The 15,560-nt window shown below is 46.9% G+C and overlaps 1 protein-coding gene across 1 annotated transcript in view; it reads right to left on the bottom strand.

The window, feature by feature from the left end:
• CCNF (cyclin F) overlaps window positions 1–15,560 on the bottom strand; it is a gene marked incomplete in the record, with an annotated part of 700,297 nt that overhangs the window by 261,878 nt on the left and 422,859 nt on the right.

Raw genomic sequence — 15,560 nt, forward strand, 5'->3', positions numbered from 1 at the left:
TTAGAGAGGAGTAGGACAAACCTAAGAGTTCACACAGGTAAGACAGAATCAGGGGAATATCACTGTCCAGTAGATCCATCTGTCATATGACAACAGATAGAAAACCTCTTCCATTTGCAGATAAAGGATTTTCTTGTGTTGGGTTTCCTGGCCTCCTGCAGGACTGAAACCACATCCTCATTATACGGGTGTCAGAAGGGGATCAGAATCCTATATTCCACAGGGTGAGATGCAGAGACTGCCACTGTGGGTGTTTCAGAGTCCCGTTGTGCTGTGTGAGTAGGTCCACTGAGGGGGGTAACTTGTGGTGATTGCCCTTGGACAGATGAAGTAGAGGGAAACAGTGCTACCTTGGCCAGTAGAGAACCACCAGCAAGATTTCTAGCAAGTCTTCCTGGATTTCCAGTAGGACTCTGAATTAATGGGAAGGGGTGGAATACATACAGGAATCTCCCCTTCCGTGACATTGAGAAGGAGTCTGCAATGCTTTTGGGTTGTGTGCACTGCAGCAGTAGCTCTGGAGTTGCCTGTTTGTGGAGGCGGCGAACAGGTCTATCTGTGGAATACCCCACCTGTGGACCAGATTTAGAAACATCTCTTGACAACATCCATTTGTGGCTGTCTGACTTGGTTCTGCTTAGTGAATCTGCCTGTGAGTTGTACTGGGAGTGGATGTAGGCTGCCTGGAGGGTGATTCCCTGAGAGGTAGCCAGCTCCCATACCTGTAGAGCTAGTCTGCATAGGAGGTAGGACTTGGTCCCTCCTTGCTTGTTGAGGTACCACATGACTGTGGTGTTGTCTGTGAAGATCTTTAGGAGGCCCTGCTGGAGGAAGGGTGGGAAGGCCTGTAGGGTGAGGAGAATTGCTCTCATTTCCCTGACATTTATGTGCTCATTTGTCTGCTTGTCTGTCCGCAAATCTTGCACTATCCATGGACCCAGAGTTGCCCCCAGCCCAGATCTGAGGCATCCGTGTGCATGGTCGGGGAGGAGGGAGGCATTTGTAGTGGTAGCCCCAGATTCTAGGCTACCTGAGCTAGCCATTATTTCCGTTCTTGGTGGAGACAGGGGAAGAGTGGGACACTGAAGTCAAAGGGGTGGGAGTGCTGGGTCCACACTGAGCGAAGGTACCATTGAAATTTCATATGTAACCTCACTAGGGGTAGCATGGGGATACTGGTTGCCATGTACCCCAGTAGTCTCAGGAATTGTCTCGCAGACAGTTCTGATGAAGGGCAGAGAGAAGGTGGTGGGAAAGAGACCCTTTTCCCCTGAAAGGGAGGCCTTCATGATGTCTGTCATGATTCTGCATCCCAAGACGACAATGTCCTGTGCCGGATCAAGTTGGGATTTTCGGAAATTTATCAGAGAGCCTAGAGACTCTGCAGCAGAAGCAGGAAGTCTTTCATGTGATGGAGGGTTTCTCTGTCTGCTGCCTGAACTAAGAGGTCATCTAGGTATGAGAATATTTGTAATCCCTTGGTCCTGCAGTACGCAATCACTGGAGCCAGGCATTTGTGAATGCCCTTGGGGCAGAGGAGAACCCAAAAGGCAAGGCACAGAAAGTACAGTTTTGTACCTACCATAAATGTAGATGTTCGAGTGTATACCCTGCTGCAATCATCACACTTGAGTTATCCTGTCGTCAGGCGGTCCCACAGTCGGCCTGAATTCCAAAGTCTTGGTCCGGCATTGGTTGCTGTCACTTCTTCCCTGACGTCAGTGCGCCAGTGGTATACAAGAGGCATCAGCCATTTTCTTCAGTTTTTCTTGCCCCAGATGTCCGGTGCCCTCCCAAAAGGTGGTCAGTAGATAGTACCAATAATAAACAAACAAAAAGTACAGTTTTGTACCTACCATAAATGTAGATGTTCGAGTGCTAATACAGCTGCAGTCATAACAGATGGGTTCTCCTGCAGTCAGGCGGGTCCTCGGTCGGCCTAATTCCAAAGTCTGGGTCCGGCGTCGGTTGTCGTCGCTTCTTCCCTGACGTCAGTGCGACAGGGGTATAAAGGAACCAGCCAACGCCATTTTCTTCAGTTTTTCTTGCCCCAGATGTCAGGTGCCCCCAGAAGGAAAGCAATACATAAATTTGTGTAATAAAGCAATGCAATATAATCAAAATACAGTAGTTGCAAGCAAATACACCATAAATGAATACCCCAATCAGGTTGTATGAGGAGGTGATGGCCAATAGGCCTGTCCCAAGAGGGGAAGGAGGGAGGGAAACCTGGACTGCAGCTGTATTAGCACTCGAACATCTACATTTATGGTAGGTACAAAACTGTACTATGTTCATCGTGCATACCAGCTGCAGTCATAACAGATGGGTAGAATCCCAAAGCTAAGAAAGGGGTGGTAGGCACTAGGTGGAACTAGGAGGAGCCAGGATGCCCTGCAAGACTGCAGTGGCAAAGCCAGCTCTAGTTTTGGAGTATAATGGTAGGTGGTAGTGCTTGGAGAAGGTATGCACAGAACTCCAAGTGGCTGCTTCCAAAATATCTTTGGTAGGAACTTCTCTGAGGAAAGCTGCAGAGGTAGCTGTGGCCCTTGTGGAGTGAGATCTGATGCCTGTAGGTACAGTTTTGCCATGAAAAGAATAGCAAAAGCGTATGCAGTGGGCTATCCATTTTGAGATTGTCTGTTTGGAAATTGGCTTTCCTTGAGCTCCTATAGCATAGGACACGAAGAGCTGTTCTGATTTTCTGAAAGGCTTTGTTCTGTCCAAATAATAGCGCAGTTGTCTGTGGATGTACAAGGAATGTAGTAATCTCTCCCCATTTGTTTTGAGGATTAGGATAAAAGGTAGGTAAGTGTATGGCCTGATTCAAAGCTACCCTGGATACCACTTCAGGCATAAAGGACGGGTTGGTTCGTAAGGAAACTCTGTCCTGATGGAAGATAAAAGGCTGCACAGCCATGAGAGCTTGTAGTTCTGAAACTCTACGAGCTGAGGTGATAGCCAAAAGGAAAGCGGTTTTCCATGACAAATATTGCAAATCTGATGAGGCAGCTGGCTCAAAGGGAGGCAAGGTCAGTTTTTCCAGAATGAAATTGAGATCCCAAGCAGGTATTGGTTGTTACCTTGGGGGTATAGATTCTTAGCCCCTCTGAGGAACTGTCTTAAAGAGGGTGAGAGAATAAGGGTGGATCAGTGTTGTATTCTGCAGAAATGGCTGAGGCATGGATTTTCATGGAGGAGAATGAAAGTCCACTGCTTAGCAGCTCATCTAGATACTGTAGTATTTGAGGTAAATTCAGTTTTCCAGGATCCTGGCCCTTTTTCTCATTCCAGACACAAAACAGTTTCCATTTTGCGGAGTAAGCTTTTCTAGCTGATGGCCTTCTGGCCTCCAAAATGACATCCTGCACCTCCTTGGAGAGTAGGGTCTGTTGTGATGCTAAGGAATCTTCCATGCGGCTAGATTGAGTGTTTTTAGCTGGCTGTGAAGAGTTTTGAAGCTGTGCTGAGTCAGGAGAAGAGGCATTAGAGGCAGGGTCCATGGTGGGGAGTGCAGCAGGCTCCTCAGGAGTGGGTACCAGTGTTGTCTTGGCCAGTCTGGAGCAATGAGAATCATCTTTGGTCTGTCTGCTCTGGTTTTCAATAGAACTTTGGGCAGCAGAGGAAGAGGTGGGAAGGCATAAACTGTCATTGATGTCCAACTGAAAGAGAGAGCGTCCACTCTCCAGGCCTTTGGATGGAAAATCCTTGAGCAGAATTTTGTCAATTGGTGATTTTTGTGGGAGGCAAAGAAATCTATGTCTGGCCTTCCCCATGCTTGGATTATCTCTGTAAAAACTTTTAGATGCAACTTCCATTCGTGTGGATCTGTCATATTTCTGCTTAGGTTGTCTGCCAGCGTGTTTTCCTTGCCTGGCAAGTACTGTGCTTGTAGTTCGATTTGCAAGTCCATGGCCATGTTTCAAAGTGACATGGCCAGTCTGCATAGGGGGTATGAATGTGTTCCTCCCTGTTTATGTACCACATTACTGTGGTGTTGTCCGTTCTTATCAATAGTTGACCTGGTTGCAGAAGGTCTTTGAAAGCTATAATAGCATTTATTACTGCTGGCATTTCCTTTTGATTGATGTGAAGGTGCTTTTCTTTTTGGGACCATTTTCCCTGAATGCACCGATCTGTCATGTGCGCCCCCCAGGCGTAGTCCGAGGCGTCTGTTGTGATGACTTGATTTGCTTGAGGTTTGCTGAATGGAAGACCTGTGTTTGTTTGGCATGCTTGAGCCCACCACAGAAATTCCATTTGTAGACATGGAATTAGTGGTATTATTGTTTCCAAACTGTGGCTGTGTTGAGACCATAGGTTTTTCAGGTACCATTGAAGTTTCCTCATATGCAGCTTTGCACATGGGATTAGTAAGATGCAAGATGCCATGAATCCCAGAGCCTGCAGAATTTTCCTTGCAGTCAGCCTGGTGCAATTTGCTTGTGCTCTGAAGTATTGAGTTAGTTGCCCCTGCTTCTCTGGCGTGAGATAGGCCATCTGGGTGTTTGTGTCCAAGTTGGCACCCAGGAAAATTATCTTCCGAGAGGGTATTAGCCTTGATTTCTTTTTGTTGACTGGTATCCCAGAGAGTTCAACAACATTATTACATAAGCCAGATGTTTCAGAAGAATGTGCTTGCTGTCCGCTTGGATCAGGCAGTCGTCCAAATAGGGGTATATTTGTATCCCTTGAAGTCTGCAGTAGGCAATTACTGATGCCAGGCATTTCGTGAATACTCTGGGTGCAGTAGATAAGCCAAAGGGCAATGCAGAGAATTGATAATGGGTTGAACCTGCAAGAAATCTGAGGTATCTTTTGCAATTTTGTCTGATTGGGACATGCAGGTATGCCTCCTTGAGGTCCAATGTTACCAGCCAAGACTCCTTGCCCAGCATGGGAAAAAGCTGCTGTAGAGTGAGCATCTTGAATTTTGGTACGAGTAGAAATGTGTTTAGGATGGACAGGTCCAAAATAGGTCTCCAATCTTTTCCCTTCCTTGGTACCAGGAATAGTCTGGAATAAAACCTTGACCTTGTTCGTGCGTAGGTACTTCTTGAATAGCTTTCATGTCTATGAGATCTGTAATTTGCCTTTGTGCCTCTGCCCTTTGATTGTGTGGCAGGTTTGGCATGCCTCTCATTTTTGGAAGGGTGTGAAAATGGAATCTGTAGCCTGTTTATAATGTCCAGGATCCATTTGTCTTTTGTGACAATATGCCAATTTTTTGAAAATAATGCCAGTTTTCCTCCTAAGGGGGCTGCCATTTGAGTCTTGCTTGGCATGCAAAGGGGAAAGTCATTGGGCTTGCTTTCTGAATGATTGCGAGTTATCCTCACCACCTCTCTGTGTAGGAGCTTGCCATAGTCTGCCTCTAAACGATCCTTGGGATTGTCCTCTGCCCCTTGGGCGCCTGTTATCTACCTCTTTGGGATCTATCCGTGGCTGGAAAGGACCAATTTTTGGAAGGCCAATTTCTACAGAAACGTGGGGGTTGTACCTGTAGGAAATCTTTCACAGTTTGCATTGATTTAGCCTTTTCCTCCATTTTCCTTAATACCGCCTCAGCATTAGCACCAAATAATACATCCTTTTGTAGAGGGGCATCTAGTAATTTAGCTTTGACATGATCAGGCAAGGTTTGCTCCTTGAGCCAGGCATGTCTACGTATGACTGATCCTGTAACAGCAGCTCTACATGAGGCCTCTAGAGCATCAAAACCACATTGTAAGGTATGCTTACCCACTTGTTCTGCACTATGCATCAAATCCTGCAACTCCTTCAAGTCTGGTTGTTCAGGTTGTGACATTTTACTTTTCAATTGTGATAACAAAAACTGTTGGTATTTTAGCATATGGAACTGACAGTTTAAGGCCCTCATGGTTAAGGTAGCCGAGGTATATACCTTTTTTCCTCACCTTTCTAAGGATCTGGAATCTCTCTCGGAAGGTAATGGATTTTTAGTAGTGGAGGCCTTAATTCCCTTGGGGCCCTGTGAGATGGTTTCTGGGTCAGCAGCATGGCTTTTGTATAGAAATTGGTGAGAGTCAGGAACCCTGTAGTACCTGTCAGGCTTGACTGGGGCTGGAGGCAGAGAATCCAGGTTAAGGCAGGTCTCCGAGTAAACGTCATCTAGGATGTCCAAGACGGGAGGTATAGCCAGAGGCCTGTGCTGAGGTAGCAAGAGAAATTCCCTAAGCCTTTTCTTGGAATCTGAATAATCTTGGCCATCTCAGTGGAAGTGTTCCCCTAAGGTATGCAAAGTTTCCCCAAATGAGTAATCCTCTGGGGGGGGATACAGAAGGAATGGACTCCTCTGCATCAGAGTCTTCAAAAGGGGAGTAAGAATGTTCCTGATCATCAGAGTGCTCTGAAATAATGCAGCCCTGATCAGAGGAGGGGGATTCTTCCTCCACTCCGGGCCTTTTGTCCAGTGGGGGTTGAGAACCCCTGATAAGAGTAATTAAATCCTCAGCCATTTTAAGTATCTGTTTTTTAGGCATGGGGCCCGGAGATGGGCCCTGTGTAGCTTGTCTCTTAGAATGCATGGCTGCTTTAGACTTAGTGAAAGCCTTGATGGAAAAAGAAAAGGAAGGTCTGAAAACACCTTGAGTGGAGGTAGACCTGTCCACATTTTGAGGTTCAATGCCAAAAGTGGCTTCGGTATCTGTAGTCGGGGTGTGGGCCGAGGAGCCTGCGACCACGGGCACAGGAGACACCGCCAATGAAGTGTCGTCGGTAGTCAGGGGCTGCGTAGGCACCTCGCTGAGAACCGGACCACGTGTAGTCGGCTTTGGCATGGTGTCGGTAGAGGCCGTGGACCTCGTGTGTCGGTCCTTATCTTTGCGTTTTTTTAGACAAAACTGGAGTCGGAGTATCCGACGACATAATATAGTTAAATGTTTTTCCAAAATAATACTGGGCGAACTCCGCCCGACGCTTAATGGTGCGTTTGTTGAATGTAGCACAAAAGCGACAGACCGAAAAGTCGTGGTCTGGGCCTAAACAAGGTATACAGAGGGAATGGAAATCCTTTTGCGGTATTTGCTTCCCACATGAAATACAATTATTAACTTTGTCTGACATTGGTCTGAGGCAAGAAAAGTTTCCCCAACGGGGTACTTAGCTTTCAAGGAGACTTCGGTTTCAAAATTTTCATAATTTCAGGAGCTGGCCGACCGGCACTTGCGAACTGCTTCTGCTTCGGGCACCGCGTGGCAAGAACGACTGGAGAAAATGGTGTCGGCTGGTTCCTTTATACCCCTGTCGCACTGACGTCAGGGAAGAAGCGACGACAACCGATGCCGGACCTAGACTTTGGAATTCGGCCGACCGAGGACCTGCCTGACGGCAGGAGAACCTATCTGTTATGACTGCAGCTGTATGCACGATGAACATCATCCCTCCAGCTATAAGCAAATACACCACAAAGGTTGTATCAGATTTTAAGGTATTGAAAAGGTTTTAGTTAGGTCAGAGGGGATGGAGGGAGGGTAACCTGGACTGCAGCAGGGTATACACTCGAACATCTACATTTATGGTAGGTACAAAACTGTACTATGTTCATTGTGTTACCCTGCTGCAGTCATCACACTTGGGTAGAATCCCAAAGCTAAGGTTGGGAGGTGGAGTCAAACAGGGTTAGAGGAGGCTAGAAGGCCCTGCAAAACTGCAGTGGCGAAGCCAGCTCTAGTCAGAGTAAAGTGGTAAGTGATGGTGTTTGGTGAAGGTGTGTACTGAACTCCAAGTTGCAGCTTCTAGAATATCCTTGGTTGGCACCCCCTGAGGAAGGCTGTTGATGCAGCTGCTGCCCTGGTAGAGTGGGGCTTTATGCTAGCAGGAACTGGTTTTCCATTGTGGGTGTAGCAAAAAATGTATGCAATGTCCTAGCCATTTGGAAATGGTCTGTTTTGAGATAGCCTTTCCTTGTGATGCTGTAACAGAGGATATAAAAAGCTGGTCAGATTTTCTGAAAACCTTAGTTTTATCCAAGTAGTGACGTAGCTGCCTGTGAATGTCCAAGGAATGCAGGAGTCTTTCTCCTTTGTTCTGTGGATTTAGAAAGAAGGATAAATGGATGGTTTGATTTAGAGCCATACTGGATACCACCTTAGGCATAAAGGAGGGGTTAGTTTGTAGAGAAACTCTGTCTTGATGAAAAATGAGGAAAGGCTCTACTGCCATTAGTGCCTGAAGCTCTGAGACTCTTCTGGCTGAAGTAATTGCCAGCAGCAGGGCAGTCTACCATGATATAAACTAAGTCAGCTGAGAAAGCTGGCTCAAAAGGAGGTAGCGTAGGTTTTTCCAGAACAAAATTGAGGTCCCAAGTTGGTGTTGGTGCTCTCGTGGGAGGCCTAAAGTTTTTGGCCCCTCTGAGAAACTGCCTTAGAAGTGGATGTGAAAATAAGGGAGGATCCGTGTTGTAGTGAGCTGAAATAGCTGAGGCGTTGATTTTAATAGATGAAAAAGAAAGCCCTTTGTGTAACAATCTCAGTTAAATATTGTAGAATCTGACTGATGTCTGGCTGAAGGGTATATTGGTCTTTAGCTTGGTTCCAGGCGCAAAACCTTTTCCATTTGTCTGAGTAGGCTTTCCTGGTGCTGGGCCTCCTGAATAACATCCATAACAGCTTGTGAAAGAGGAGCTGGCTGGTTGCTGAGGTGATTTGCCATGTAGCCAAATTTAAGGTTTTGAGCTGGCTGTGTAGAGTCTGAATGTCTTGCTGTGTGAGCAGATGAGTTATTTGTGGTAAAATCCATGGTGGGCCCTGGGCCGTATTCCTTAATAGTGGGTACCAGTGCTGGCGTGGCCAGTCTGGGGCAATGAGTATCATTCGGGGTCTCTCCATCCTGACTTTCAGCAGCACCTTTCTGAGAAGGGGCAATGGAGGGAAGGCATATACTGTCAGCATTTTCCAACTGAATGAGAGTGCGTCCACTTTCCAAGCTTGATGGTGAACTGTCCTTGTGCAAAATTTTGTTAGCTGATAGACCTGTTTGCCAGCCCCCAAAAACTATGTCTGGGTGCCCCCATTTTTGAGTTATCATTGCAAATACTTGTGGATCCAGTTTCCACTCGTGGGGATCCATTATGTTTCTGCTTAGGTCGTCTGCCAATGTGCTCTTTTTTCCTGGCAGGAATTGAGCTTGGAATTGAACTTGGTAAGCCAGTGCTGTGTTCCACAAGGTCATTGCTTGCCTGCATAGGGGGTAGGAGTGTGTACCCCCTTGTTTGTTTATGTACCACATTACTGTGGTGTTGTTTGTTCTTATTATAAGCTGCCCTGGTTGTAAGAGGTCTTTGAAGGCTGTCAGGGCATTCTGTACAGCTAGCATTTCTTTTTGATTGATGTGCAGATTCCTTTGATCTGCAGTCCATATGCCTTGAATGCACCGTCCTGCCATGTGTGCCCCCCAGGCATAGTCCGATGCATTTATTGTCATAGCTTGCCTAGCTGGGGGTAAGGTGAAAGGCTGACCCTAGTTGAGGTGACATGCCTGTGACCACCATAGAAACTCCTGTTGAAGGCAGGGAATGAGAGGTATCATTGTTTCCAAGCTGTGGCTGTGTTGAGTCCATACGCTTTTTAGGTGCCATTGTAATTTCCTCATATGCAGTTTTGCAAATGGTATTAGTAGTATGCAAGATGCCATGAAGCCCAAGGCCTGCAGAATTTTTCTTGCAGGGAGTTGGGTCTTTGTTGCCATTGTTTTGAAGTATTGAGTTAGTTGTAGCTGTTTATCTGGCGTCAGAAAAGCCATCTGGGCAGTTGTATTCAAGCTGACACCCAGGAGTGTCATATTTTGTGAGGGCACTAGCTTTGATTTCTTTTCGTTTACTATGTAGCCTAGGCAACTTAGAAGGTGTTTTACAAAAGCCAGATGTTGTAAGAGAATGTCCTTGCTTCCTGCTTGGATGAGGCAGTCGTCCACGTATGGGTATATTTGAATTCCTCTTTGTCTGCAGTATGCAATTACTGGTGCCAGGCATTTTGTGAAGACCCTGGGCGCAGTAGATAAGCCAAAGAGCAGTGCAGAGAATTGGTAATGGGTTGAACCTGCAATTAAACGGAGGTATCTTCTGCAATTTTGTCCGACAGGGACATGCAGGTATGCCTCCTTGAGGTCCAACATTACTAGCCAAGCTTTCTTGCCCAACATGGGAAGAAGCTGCTGTAGTGTTAGCATCTTGAATTTGGGTACTTGCAAGAAGGTGTTTAGAATTGAAAAGTCCAGAATAGGTCTCCAAGCATTGCCCTTTCTGGGGACTAGAAAGAGCCTTGAGTAAAATCCTTGGCCTTGCTCCTGTGTAGGTACCAGCTGAATGGCTCTCATGTCCATGAAAGCTGTAATTTGTTTTTGTGCCTCTGCCCATTGATTTTGTGGCAGGTTTGGCATTCCTTTTATCCTTGGCAAGGTGTGGAAATGGAATCTGTATCCTTGTGAGATAATGTCTAGGACCCATTTGTCCTTTGTGACAATGAGTCAGTTGTCTGCAAAAAGTGCTAATTTTCCTCCCAAGGGAGCTGCCAAGAGAGTTTTGCTTGGCAGTTTGAGGTTTAAGTCATTGTGTTTGCCTTCTAGCAGTTTGGGACCTGTCTTCTCCTCCCTTCTGTGTTGCAGTGCCCCCATTGGCGAGGTTTGTAAGGGATTTGTGCTTCTCCTCTGCCCCTTGGGCGCCTGTATTTACCTCTCCGAGTTCTGTCAGAAGCTGGAAAGGACCAATTTTTTGTTGGCCAATTTCTGCTGAAGCGTGGGGGCTGTACCTGTAAGAAATCTTTGATCGTCTGCATAGATTTTGCCTTATCCTCCATTTTCTTTAAAACCTCTTCTGCTTTAACCCCAAATAAGACACCCTGCTGTAAGGGTGCATCTAGTAACTTTGCTTTAACATGATCAGGCAGAGTTTGTTCCTTTAACCAAGCATGCCTACGTATAACAGACTCAGTAACAGCTGCTCTACAGGAAGCTTCCAAGGAATCAAATCCACATTGTAAATTATGTTTGCCCACCTGTTCAGCTGCATGCAACAGATCCTGCATTTCCTTGAATTCAGACTGTTGAAGGTGCGTGCTCATCTTTTGTTTTATTTGAGACATTAGGAATTGCTGGTATTTAAGCATGTGAAATTGACAATTTAGTGCTCTCATAGCTATAGTAGCTGAGGTGTAAACCTTCTTCCCCCACCTATCTAGTGCTCTGGAGTCCCTTTCATAGGGTACAGGATTTTTAGCCATAGAAGCCTTAGCCCCTTTGGGACCCTGGGAGATTGTCTCTGGATCAGCAACAGGACTTTTGTAAAGGAATTTGTGCGAGTCAGGCACTCTATAGTATCTATCTGGTTCGGCTGAAGCAGGAGGCAGAGAATCTGGATTTAGACTAGATTCTAAGTAAACATCATCCACAATGTCTAAAACTGGGGGGATAGCAAGTGGTCTGTGCTGGGGGAGTAAAAGAAACTCTCTGAGCCTTTTCTTTGAGTCGGAGTAGTCCTGACCTTCCCAGTGGAAATGTTCCCTCATGGTATGTAAGGTTTCCCCAAAGGAATATTCTTCAGGGGGAGAAGCTGAGGGAATGGAATCTTCAGCATCAGAATCTTCATAAGGGGGAAAGGAGTAATCCTGTTCCTCAAAGGAGCCTGAGGAAATGGACACTTGATCAGAGGAGGCATAATCCTCCTCTTGTCTAGGCCTTTTGTCAGGGGGGTTGGGAACCCCTGATTAAAGAAATCAAATCTTCAGCCATTTTAAGCATCTGTTTCTTAGGCATGGGGCCTTGAACTGGAGACTGAAGTGCAGTCTTTTTTTGGTTTTAGAGGAGTCTTAAGTTTAGCATAAGATTTTATGGTGAGAGTAGTCGGTCTGAAGACACCTTCTGAAACTGAAGGTGTTTCTACAGCACCGGCTTCTCCTTCTGCAATGTTGTCAGTAGGGCGTAAAGAAAATGGCTGCGTCGGCCTAGAACCCTCTGCTAGAGAATCCGAAGTGGTCTGGGGTTCCAATTCTGCTGTAGCCAGGGGCTGCGTAGGCACCTCACTGAAAACCGGAGAACCGGCGACCGGCCCAGCCGAGGCCTCGGAGTCTGGCTTGGATCTAGGCTGCCTGTCTTTATCTTTGCGTTTTTTATGCACGCTGGTAGTCGGTTGCTCCGACGGCATAGTGCAATCAAATTTCCTACCGAAGTAGTGTTGTGCGAAATCAAAGCGTCGCTTTATAGTTCGCTTATTGAACCTAGCACAAAACCGACAACCAGTGACGTCGTGGTCTGGGCCTAGGCAAGGTATACAATAAGAATGAAAGTCCTTATGAGGTATTTGCTTCCCACAAGAAATGCAATCGTTAACTTTTTCTGACATTGGACTGAGGCAAGAAAAGGTTCCCCAACGGGGTACTTAGCTTTGAAGACTTCGGACTGAAACTCTATTCAAAAATCTAAGGTGTCGGCCGACCAGCACTTGCGAACGGCTTCTGCTTCGGGCACCGCGTGGCAAGAAAGACTGAAGAAAATGGCGTTGGATGCCTCTTGTATACCCCTGGCGCACTGACGTCAGGGAAGAAGCGACAGCAACCGACGACGGACCAAGACTTTGGAATTCAGGCCGACTGCAGGACTGCCTGACGACAGGATAACCCAAGTGTGATGACTGCAGCAGGGTAACACGATGAACATCTGAACATGAGAAGAGCCTGCTAGGAATCTGAGATATTTCCTGAATGCAGTCTTTATGGGGATGTGAAGGAAGTCCTGAGGAAAAATGTGGGCAAGTTGAGCATCCTGAAGTTGGGGACCTTTAAGAACAGGTTGAGGTGGGAGAGGTCGAAAACAGGTCTCCATGGTCTTTCTTTCCTGGGGACCAGAAATATTCTGGAACAGAATCCTTTCCCTTAAGGATGAGGGGGGTACTGATTCTATGGTGCCTTGAAGCAGCAGGTTGTTTAAGACCTGATGGAGAAGGGGCAGTTGGAATGCAGATGGTTGTGGCATGGCCAGTCTTGGAGGAGGGGAGAGCCAAGTCATAAAGTTAACCTCCAACAGAATGGACAAAACCCACTTGTCTGATGTGACGAGGGACCATGTAGGGAGACAGTGGAGAGGCGGGTGGACAGAGGAAGGGAGGGAGGTGGGGGGGGTTGTGGCAGGCAGTCAGACACTCCCTGCCCTGTCAGGAAAGGAAGGCCTCTGGCTAGCAGGCTGAGGTGTCCTAGGCTGAGTGGACTGTCTTCTGGGGGATCTTCTAGACCTAGTAGGGCCTGGAGGTCGGTCTTATAAATTGAGTCTTTGTCAGATAGTTCCTCTGGAACTTAGGGATAGGAGATACTAGGAGATTGCTTGAGGTCCTGTAGTTCCTTCCCTTTTTGTTGCAGAGACTTAAAAAGGTCAGCTATGTTAACACCAAAGAGGGCTGAGTGGTCCAAGGGGGCATCCAGGAGCTTGGCTCTGAAGTCATCAGGGAGGGGCTGCAGGTGCAGCCCATGAGTATCTCCTCAACACTGATGCTGACCTAGCTGAGGCTTCAGCTGTATCATATCCACACCTAAGGGAGTGCTTATTCACCTGAGTGATCAGCCCTAGCAAGGACAGGGATGCTTTAGCAGCACAGCTGGGGATGTCATTCAACTCCTTGGAGGCTTTGTCCAGCACAGCAAGAGAGTATTTAGCCATGTGAGACTGGTAATTTGTTGCCCTAAAAGCTAGGGTGGCAGAGGTGTAAATCTTCTTTCCCCACCTCCCCATAGCCTTGCTTTCCTTTTCTACAGGCAGGACAGTGGTGGTAGGAAGGAGCTTGGATCCCTTGTCAGTGAAAATGGAGATAGTGTCAGGGTCTGCCGGAGGGCACTTGAGAAGATTATACAGGGTCCCTGACTCAGATAAATTCCATCTGCCCTGTGAGGAGCAGGTGGTTGGGAATCTGGATTAGTGGATGCCGCAGCAATTGCATTCAGGAAGACAGGTGGAATAGGCAAAGGGTTAGGAGAATCCATCTGTATGAGATCATAAAAATCTCTTTTGTTGCTCAGCATTCCCACTTGAAGTGGTCTCTCATCAAGTTAACAGTGTCACTGAAGGTCAAGTCCTCCACTGGGGAATCAGGCTCTACAGAAATTTCCTCAGGAGATCCATACCCCAAGGGGGATGAGATCTGGAAAGAGTAGGACAGGGAGTGCTCCGAGGAGTCAGACAACTCCTCCTCTGCTGGCGGACTCACAGTCCTTTCAGGTATGGAAAGTCTGGGACTTAGAAAAGTGGAACGGCAGAAGCAGCTTCAGTGGAAGGCCTAAGGGCCATGAAGGCATTGTATAAACTTTGGATAAAGGCCTGCCAATCTGGTAAGGATTCAAGCACTGGAGAAAGATGTCTAGTCTTTTGTTTCTTTTTAGAAGGCCTAGCAGGTGCCTGGCTGGCAGTAGGCCTAGGGTTATTGGTGGGACGGCAAAGTCTGAAGCACCCATCGAAGGCACTGGTCCCCCCCCCCCGGTATCTGTAAAATGCGCCAGTACATCCTTCCCTGGGCGTGTCATCCGCACTAGATTGTGCAGCCTCCTGTAAGGTACCCGCTGTATCTGCTGTGGCAGATGCCGGATTCTCAACCAAGCCGACGACTGCTACAGGATGAAGAGTGGCCGAGGGAGGCGCAGTGGAAGTAGTAGGATGCATGGACTTGGCCCTCTTCCTTGGCGGTTCAGACAGGGTGTTGGAGCCAGTCTCCATACCTAGCGCAATCTATCTTAAATGCGGATTCTCGAGGTACAAACTAAGAGCCTGTAAATGGCAACAATGGATCTTGGGGATGAACGATTTGCAGATGACGCAGTTCTTATAATTGTGTTCCCTACCCAAACAGAAAATACACTAGTCGTGGGTGTCTTTATGGGGAATCTGGCAACCGCAGTTGCACTTACTCTTACCAGACATGAACATACTATAAACAATACAAAAAAGGACTGAAATAATCCCCAGCGGGGTACTTAGCTTTGATTTGCTTCAGATCTGATGTCCAAGAGTAGCAGGAACACCCGACGTATGTCTGGAGTCTGAAAGGTTCTGAGGGCTGGTGCGTGCAGACATCACCTTTATGCCCTACATTCCTGCCTCCACATCAGACATCCGATGCACCAAGAGGGACTGAAAAGCTTTGGAAACCTGGCTGGACAACCTGATCAGAAGAAGGGTAAACCCACCAGTAGAATACTGCAACACTGGAACAGAAGGACATCTCAAAAGATTCTGATCTTCCAAGCATCGAAGGCATGTATGCTGCCTGCCAAAAGCATTTTACTGGTTGACTAGATTTAGGAGTCCTTTTAAAGCAACACGACTGTTGTTCTTTAAGAAATTTACACTTTGCATCAGACAGTGCTCTGACAGACGCAGGGTAATATCTTGCATGTTTATTTCAGAATGACTTTGGTAGAAAATCACTTCTCAAACTACTCTTGTTCACATCACATTAAGCAGAATACAACTACCAGAAATGGTAAGTGGGATAGCACATTTTGCATGTTCCACAAGCAGACTTAGTTCTTAATGTCAGACTTCAACAGTAAAACCAAATGTCACAG

This window comes from Protopterus annectens, chromosome 12.part0 (assembly GCF_019279795.1).
Source record: "Protopterus annectens isolate FY-2018-M chromosome 12.part0, PAN1.0, whole genome shotgun sequence".
Lineage (NCBI taxonomy): Eukaryota > Metazoa > Chordata > Ceratodontiformes > Protopteridae > Protopterus > Protopterus annectens.